The sequence below is a fragment of the Malus domestica genome, chromosome 03, assembly GCF_042453785.1.
Source record: "Malus domestica chromosome 03, GDT2T_hap1".
NCBI lineage: Eukaryota > Viridiplantae > Streptophyta > Magnoliopsida > Rosales > Rosaceae > Malus > Malus domestica.
The window spans coordinates 28,828,648-28,838,652 of record NC_091663.1 but is presented as its reverse complement, the minus strand read 5'-3'; positions in this window follow the sequence as shown (position 1 = coordinate 28,838,652).

The following is a 10,005-nucleotide window of genomic DNA, read 5'->3' as shown; positions in this document are numbered from 1 at the left end:
TCTCCACCCGTTAATAGAAGGCAAGGGCAATGTAATTACCCTTACTATTCACTCTAAACAATAATTGCATTGTGCAAGTCCACCTGTTTGGAAGGAGGAAGGGTAAGGACAATGACGATTACTATTTTTTATGACAATAACGATTACTATTTTTTATTTTGTAATATTTTCTTCGTCCTATCCTCCATATATCAGTATTGCCATAGATTTTTGTTTAATTTTAAATGTTAATTTGCAAGTGTGTTGAACTTTGTAAGATTTTTTAAGTGGGAACTTTGTAAGTTTTTTTTTTTTTTTTTTGGTAATATTTTTGGTAATTTTAATGATTTTTTTTGGATTTTTTAGAGTTTGATTGATCCTGGTCGTTGTAATTTTCAATTTTTTGAAACCAGAGGCTCTACAAAGCACCACTAGCGTAGCAACAACATTTTCAATATTTTAACCGTTGGATTTCTAACGGTGGAGGGGGGGGGGTGTTTGTCTGCTGTAGACGTCGTCATCTCCATGCGGGCGCAAGCTCCGACTTCAGTTGGCAGGGCAGCCGCAAGAGCTCCTGCCTTTCACCCAATTGCCATCCTTTTTTTCCACCGGTGGAGGATTTTCTTTGGGCAACAAGGCAGTTCAACTCAATTGAAAGGGTAGTTAGGAATTGTTGGAGATGCTTTAAGGATGTGAATCGCTTTAGAAAATTAAGAGATATTGCACGTCCTTATAAAGAGTAAGAAATTTCTTATATTGTCAAAGAACATCAACTTCTTGCATGTTGTTTCATCTATTATAAACGTAACATGAGCACGTAACATAGAAGCATATGGTATTCATTTTGCCTCAATATTCAAATTTGACTTACTCTACAAGTAGATTTTCATTACTAGATATTAGTTAATATTCAAAGATAATACAGTTAGAAGTGTTACTTAGTATTACAGTCTAATGATATTCCTCTTCACTTGTAAGTGAAATGTCTTAGGTTCGATTCTCACCAAAGATGAATTTGAATCACATTATTGCTAGCTTATTGTGAGGTTAAACTCACTCAAATATAGTTAGAAGTACCTCCAAAACCCTAGTTTCTATCATGAGATTATCTGATTAATTATTTTATCCTTCAAATCCTGATGAGATTATCTGATTATTTTATCCTAAAAATCAAGATCACAAAAGGAATTAAAAATCTTATAATACAGACACTACTCATTCAGGGCAACATCAATCCTAATATTATTTTAACTACCCAAAAAATGTTGTATTGAGCAAAGTTGACAATATCAAGAGATGAAAAATGTTAGAGACCATATTTTACCACGTAATGTGGCGGGTTGGTAATTAATTTCCTTATTTAGTGATTTAAAGAAAAAATTTAAAGTAAATTACATTTTACCCTCTCAGATTTGGGGTTGATTTCAATTCTTTACAACATCTTTAAAACATTTCAATTTCATACATTTACTATCATTTTATTTCAATTGCTTACATTCGTTAGAAAATCCGTTAAGTAATGACGTGGCAAATATGTGATCCACATTTGTGCTGACGTAGTAGTCAAATTTGTGCCATGTGGCAAAAAATAATTTTTTTATGCATTTAAATATTATAATAATTTACCCTATTTAAATAAAAATTAAAAAAAAAACTCATCTTCTTCCCCGAGCCCTTCCCCTCACCCCCACCCCCTTTCTCCCTCCCGACCTTCATCTCCCTGCAGAGCCGACTTGGCCATTCTCTGTCTGCCCTGCTTTGCTGATGTGGTTGCCGTTGCTGGCGGAATCAAGGGCAGTTGGGATTTTGGGGTGGTGTATGGCATTGTTCTAGGGAGGGAGGAGGTGAAGATAGTGGAGGAGAGGGAGGTGGGTCGGGGAGGGGGGGGGAGGGTGTGTTTTGGGTTTTTTTTTAATAACTTTTCTTTAATTAATTATTTTTAAATGCATAAAAAATTATTTTTTAGCCATGTGGCACAAATTTAGGAGCCACGTGGCACAAATGTGGCAGCCACGTCAGCTCTTAACGGATCAATGGATGGAAAATGTAATAGATGTACTATATTAAAATAAAATAGTAGGTGAGGTATGAAAGTGAAATTTTTTGAAGATGTTGTATGAGGTTGCAATAAACCTCAAACCTAAGGTGGTAAAGTGTAATTTACCCAAAAAATTTAACCCTTAACTGCCACATCATGTGTTATAGAAAATGTGGTTTAAGTAGATGATCTCTTTAGTAGTGAGAGATCTTAGATTTGAATCTCATGAATAACGAATTTGAAACCAAATTAGGCTGCCCATTGTGTGGCTTAACCGAACTCCCCCTCCTCTTAGTGTAAAAATATTGATGTACTCAAGAAAAAAAAGTAGATGACCTTTTTAGCATCTATCACATCCCAGACTCGACTCCGCTGTAGCACAATATTGTCCGCTTTAGGCTTCGGCCACACCCTCACAGTTTTGTTTGTAGGAACTCACACAAGAACTTCTTAGTGGGTCACCCCCATCCTGAGAATGATCTCGCCCGAACTCGCTTAACTTCGGAGTTTTGATGGAACCCGAAGCCAGTAAGTTCCCCAAAGGTCTCGTGTTATATGGAGGTGGGCATGTACATATAAGGCACATTACCCCCTCTCCATTGGTCGATATGGGATGTTACAATCTACCCCCCTTAGGGGCCCGACATCCTCGTCGGCACACTCGCACCACATGGCAGAGTGGCTCTGATACCATTCTATCACATCCCAGACTCGACTCCGCCGTAGCACAATATTGTCCGCTTTGGGCCCTGGTCGCGCCCTCACTGTTTTATTTTTGGAAACTCACATGAGAACTTCCCAGTAGGTCACCCATCATAGGAATGCTCTCGCCCGAACTCCCTTAACTTCAGAGTTCCGATAGAACTCGAAGCCATTGAGTTCCCAAAAGACGTGCTATGTGGAGATGTGCATGTACATATAAGGCAGATTATCCCCTCTCTGTTGGTCGATGTGAGATGTTACAACATCACCATAAGAGATATATTAATAATCAATGATGTTAAAAAGACCATCATTTTAGACTATATTTTGCAAATAACATAATGTAGCAATTAGCAGTTGAATTCACTCTTTAAATCATTAAAATTAAAACATAACCATCAACCATTATATTATGTAATTTCAGTAATTAGCACATCATGCCATTCAAAGGTCAAACTAAATATAAATATATATACACACACGCACATCGTGGTACAGATAGATGCATGATCATGAGGTGGGTTTTGCAAACCAAATAGGACAGTCTAAGACATTATAATTACTGTATTTTAATTTCATCATGACATGGCTTAATCTCAAACCTGATGATTATCTGAAGTCATTTTCATTGAGGTCATCTGTCTATTATTAGTTTATTCCCTTCAATTTCATATTCTATTAGGTGTGTTTGGTTGACAGGTGCTCACTGCCAAGTTACCAATCTCTATATTTCACGACCCCCAACTGCTATAGGATCAACAACCACTTCATATACTCTAAACACATCAACAGCAACAGCTGAGACCACCACTCATTACTCTACTACATATTTACTCTTCGTTCAGTAGTGGTAAACATGAGGACGAGCCTTAGCACAATAAAAAGTTACCCTTTTGTTCGAGTCGTGGAAGCAATTTTTTTGCAAAGCAAAAGTATGACTGCGTACGATAGATGTTCCACCTTTCACCTTTGCAAAGTGGGGAGCCCTGTTGATTTAAAGTCGCCCTGTATTCAGTATTGGTAAACATGTAATCCAAACTCCTATTACATTGATTATATTGATTAATCAAATTGACGTAGTAAATCCTTGATAAATTTCAAGTTTAATGTTTATTTTTATAATAGAATACGATGAGTTTATTCTTTCTAATTTATCAAATAAATGTACGGTTTTCTAAAATTATTGTGTGTGTGTGTGTGTGTGTGTATTTTAATACAAGTGATAGGTTTGGTAGAAGGGACTTTGGGTGCAGACGTAAAATGTTGAGCTATAAGCTCTCTTGCAACACATCTATGGATTCTATGCTCTGTAAATAACATTCTCATTTAGACGAATCTCACTTAGAAATTGTGAATATTTCTTTATCACTTTATTCAATTAAAAATATTGGTCTAAAAACAAAGGAGACAATATGCGATTACATGTGCTAATTTCATTTTAGCTAAAAAGATATGTTTAATATTAGATATTGATTAAATTTTTATTTTTTTTATTTTTAATGTTTTAGAACAAACTTGAAATGTCAAATCAAAACTCATCATGTGGTTTATAAACCAGCTCTCCGGGCCTAATTGAAAGGGAGTGACTAATTTGAAACAAGTGTGTCTACCTAATGTTTTATGTCAATATCATATTAATGCTACGTGAAAATCACTTTTTATATGAGGTTTGTATTTTTTTTTCTTGTTTTTTTGGTACAAGTGATAATGTACATGGGAAAATTGAATCTAGGATCTTGGGAGCAAGTTAACTCCTTAAATTACAACCTCTTGTCAAATGACATTGGTAGATTAGTTTGAGATAGTATAGTTGCACCCTATTATTTGGGCAAAAATTCCACGGTGCCGGATTTTAAATCGTTCAATTTTAGTTTTTGCGTTTTTTATTAGAAAACATAATTATTAAAATGTCTAGAGAATCCTGGACTCAGAAGTAGCATAAAAAATTTCTCATTTGCGTATATACAAAGTTCTTTGAATACTGTGTTACTCTCTTTCCAAGTGATTAGTATAAAAAGAAAATATGATTGTCAACAAAAACTTAAACAATCTGCCACTTAGTATTACGGTTTACTGGTATTTCTCTTCACCTATAAATGAGAGGTCTTAGGTTCGATTCTCACCAAAGGAGAAGTTGAACCACATTATTGCTAGCCCATTCTGAGGCTTAGCTCACCCTCAACCCCTTAGTGTAGATAATATCGTTTGTTAAAAAAAACTTAAACAATTTAAGAAAAATGTCACTTAGTATTACAGTCTAGTAGTATTCTTGTTCACTTATGTGAGAAAAATGTCACTTAGTATTACAGTTTAGTAGTATTCTTATTCACTTATGTGAGAGGTTTTATGTTCGATTCTCATCTAAGCATTTCGAACCAAATTATTATGGCTAGCGCATTGTGAGGTTTAACCCACTTCTTTGTCTCTTCTTTTTTTAGTACAAACGATAGAGATGTCATTCAGGGATGAGACCAAAATAGTCTCAGCCAAAATACAGAGTTCAGTTACATAAAAGTCCTCAACAAGGAGGTCAATGATAAAGCTAGGAGGATGAGCAAGCCATTCACATTGGCTGCCAACATTCAAACCAATGCTTGCTAGTCTATCATCAACTGTGTTGGCATGACGGCGGGCATGGGAGCATAAGTCTTTAGTGATGGCGGCGAGAATGCTCTTCGTGTCTTCAACTAGTTGACCAATTGTTAATAGGTTAGTAGAGGGATCACTTAGAGCCGTCACAATCTGAAGAGAACCTCCTTCCAGTAGATGATATCGTATCTATTAAAAAAGAAAAAAATATCTCTATGCTGCGCCACAACATGTTCTCGAGAAGCTGTAGCTTTCGCAGCTGAAAGTTGATCTTTGACTTTCCCTTATACCTAGTCATTAGCAAAAAATCTTGCAATTCTTCGTCTATTATTCAAAAATTGACCCATGATTTACATGCCTAATGACAATTAAACCTTGAATTTTGATGCCGTATAAACCAACTTCCTAAAAATTGACATCAAAGGGTTTGAGGAGAATTTGAATTCATACCAAGTCCAAGACCAATATAAATGAAATAAATTCTACAAATTCAACATCACCTAACCATAACCTCAATTGAGGATGGGGGCCTAGTGCAGTGGCACTAGAGCCAAGACAACTCCCACCTCATCCAAGTTCGATTTCCCCCGCCCCCAAGTTTAACTAATGATAAAAAAATAAAAAATAAATAAAAATAAAAAACCATAACCTCAATTAATCCCATCCCTAAATCCCCTTAAATAAGCCCTTGATTAGGAGACCAAATGCAGACCTACAAACCCCCAATATTCCTTAATCAAGGTGACAAGGTCAGGCCCACAAATTTATGTGCTACATTTGGGACCATTCCTGCATTCCATGAGAATAATATGGGTAGGAATTTTAATGCTTTAGTGGGGAAGGTGATCCCAATTTTCATATGAAATCAGTACTCCTTGAACCTTGCACCAACCAAATATTCAAAATTCACCCTATGCGGAGAAAATTACATAGGAGAAAACTTTGAGTAGGGTGGCATCATGCAACAATACAGTTACAAAAGTGAGTAGGATTACTACATATGATCCCACTCGGGCTTACTCTTTATAAGTAGTTGCACATGAGGTGGCCCTACTCAAGACATTCTCCTCTTCTTCAGTCTTATTAGAATAACGCTTACTTTTTTTTTTTTAAAGAACGACATATATTTCATAAAGCCAGTAAGGTTAATTGGTACAAGGTAAAGAAACATCCCCCACAAGAAGATCACTGATAATAAGAGGAGGTTCATCGAACCAAGTACAATCCCCTCTAGAGTGGAGGGCAAAACGAGCCAGATGATGGGCTACCAAGTTTGCTTGACGGCAGATATGGACAACCGAAGCTACAGTAACCAGTGCCAGCAAGAATTTGGTATCTTCGATGATAGGTCCCATGGGAGACGAGTTCATCGAGGACTCCAGCACTGCCAAAACGATATGAAGCACATCATTCTCAATATTAATCTTAATTAAACCCCTTTCAACCACTAGTTCAAGACCAACTCTTATGGCCAGTGCTTCCACTTGGATAGGGGAAAACACTACCATGAACACACGGGTAGCCGCACCCACAAAGTTTCCTTCAACATTTCTGATTATGATCCCTACTCTCCGTATGCAATGTTCCTTATCCCAGGCCCCATCAACTTTAAGTTTCAGTCTGCCAGTTGGAGGACATGACCACCGAGGAGAGACATCATGACTAACTGGTTGGGAAAGAGAGCAGGTTACACGTAGGAAATCATGCCACCAATCAACAGCCCGACCAATTACTGCCATATGATTCGGATTAGGAACTTCACACCAGAGTTTAGCATTCCTAACCGCCCAAATCATCCAAAATAGCATAAGGATACAATCAAAATCCGACTTCACTAAATTTTGCACCATAAATACAGCTTATTCCTTTAAGGAGCATCTATTCCAGTGAGAAAAACGAAATGTTAAGGGTAAGGCTCGCCAAATACCAACTGCGAACGGCCACTCAAGCATAAGATGATAAGTCGATTTCGAGGCTGATTCACAGAGCACACATAACGGATCAATGTGGACTCTCCAAAGATAAAGGTTTTTAGTCGTAGGGACAATATTTGAGATAATTCTCCATGCCGTCCGTGAAGCTAAAAATAATTCCAAAAATTCTAGAGGCGATACGTGGACTTTTGCTCAAGAAATACAAGATTGACCTCAATAAATGGGCAGGCTCCTCAGATAATCCCACGCACAGCTCACACCCCTGAAGGTCTCAGCAGCTGAATACGACTGCCCACAGCTTACTTGCCCTTGGCAAGGCAAAGTCAAAGCATGAAAGATAAGGATTAATTACCCAAATCCTATCTTTAATACATTCCCAATTCAAGATTGACTCCAATCAAGAAAGTAATCCCAATTTAAATCAATTAGGGATAATTACTCCATTATCTCAATATATTATTTCCTATTTAATATCTTGAGAATATTTCTCCATAAACCTTGGCCAATAGGATGCCGCCATGTGTAGGGTAAAACCCTAACACTATGGCCGACCTTTTTCCTTATATATACCCCATATTCCACCAAATTTCAAGAGTTTTGGCTACCCTAAAAAAGCCCTAAACACTTTACTCTCTAATAAAAACTGACTTAAACATCGGAGATCCATTGGCCTAAGCCCCCCACCTCTTGGGCGCGTGAGGCTTAGGTCTTTGATCAAAGGTGTTAATTGTTTTGCAGGTGCATTTTTGTCAAGACAAAAGACAACGGAAATTTACATCAACAAATTGGTGCTTTCATTGAGAGTTAATTCAAATACTCAAAGAAGCCTTTTGCATTTGCTTCTTGAATTTTATGTTACGTTGAATTTCTCACACGTCGTATCAATTAATTTTTCCTAGAAAAGTTTCTTGATTAATCTCTGGAGAAAGGATACAATGATAGGAAATTCAGAAACCACGACTAACGAAACCCAGTACGAACAAAGATTTGGACCAGAGAGTGGAGACGAGGACATAGTTCCACAACAGAGATCCTCGAGGCTCAACGCGGCGGCAGGAGGAGCCCCACTGCTGCTAAGCCACACAGTAACAGGCCCATACCTGAGCCAGACCACGACAGTTGCTAGCCAGGCAGCTCAACGGGCCTAAGCCCAAGCCACCAAACTAACAAGCCACTACGTGGCAACCCAACGGCCAAGAAGGCCTAATCCCGTGTAGGCCCGAGGCGAACAGGCGCCGGCCCAACGCATAACGTACAGCCCAGCCACCCAGCTGGGTTGGCCCGCCTCACGTCCCAGCCCACGGCCCAATCTAACTCGGGGCTACCTCCGGTGATCCAGATTTCGACCACCGGTCCCGCGATCAATTCAGGGTTATTTTCAACTTATGTTTCTGCAGGAATGCTTGGTTTAGGCTCAATTTTTATACTTGCAGTCCATTACACTTCCACCAAACAAGGAGACACCCATTAACCAGACTCTTCCAATCCAAATGGTGAGCACCATCTGCCTTAGCAGGTTACCAATTTGATGAGCCCTCACATAGCAGACCACCTTGGTGAACCAACTCCTCGAGCACAACGAGACACAGCGCACCCCAAACGAGATGTCTCGAAGCAAGACAAATGAGGAAGAACGTGACTCATTTCAGCGATGGTTCAGTAAAGAACCGCTCAGCCTACCACGAACCATGCATTCGGGTAGTGTGCACTATCATTTGGGCCCTCGGGAAAACGTCTTCTCCTGCCTAAATGTGCAGAGAAGCGTTCATTCCCGACTCGGCTCACGAGTCAATGTGCATTCGAGGTTGAGTCCACACTTCGACGAGCACTTAGGGTATTCCAGGAGAAACGTCCACATAAGGCTAGACTCACAAGGAGATCCTCATGCGAGGCACCGAAGTAGGCAACCGCATGACGGACAAAGAAGAGCATGAGAGCAGTCCAGCTCAAGTTCCACTTGTAGCCCCCACCCAACGTGATGACGAGAGGCACAGAATAAACCACGTGTACTGCAATCGCGAATAAACGAACAGGACATACCGAATAGCAACATGGACCAGTAGGTCAACACCAGGGGCAGCTGAATGCTCGTAGTAGAGCAGCTGCTTGGATTCCAGTGCATTGAGACTACCAACAATTCCCTTCGAAGAAACGTGGCCAACCTGAGCAGGTGATAAGCTCATATTTATATATATTTTTCATCAAATTCACTTGTCTTTTTTTAGTTAGTTCCTTATATTTTTGAGCTATTTACTTTGTTTTTGTGTTTTGTGGGATTTGTCAAGCAAAGAAAAGAAAAATAACACAAGTGGGATTTTAAGTAACAAATTCGTCAAAACTACCTGTGCAGATCAGCTGACTTTGGAAGCAAGTTGTGAACATCTCATAATGAATTAGACTCAGAATGAATTAGAGAATGAGCCTTATATTTTTGGAAAGCTACGGATGTCTATTTTCTGGAGCATTTCACGGATTGTTAATATCATTTTTCTAGAAGCAGTTATGGCCATTTTAACACTGGAAGGTTCCCAAAGGGCTGAGCAATTTGTAACTGACAAGAAAGTATTAACAGCAATAAATCCAATAAATCTAGCAGCCAAAATTGATGCAGCCAAGAACAAGTCAGTTGACACCTATTCAAATATCAGAGGAAATGGAAATAAAGATGGGAATTAAGTGGGAGTAATGAGCATAAAGGCTACCTAAAGAATTACAATAGTTTTACCTTTTCCTCTCACTTATTGTCATCATTAAATGGCTGTT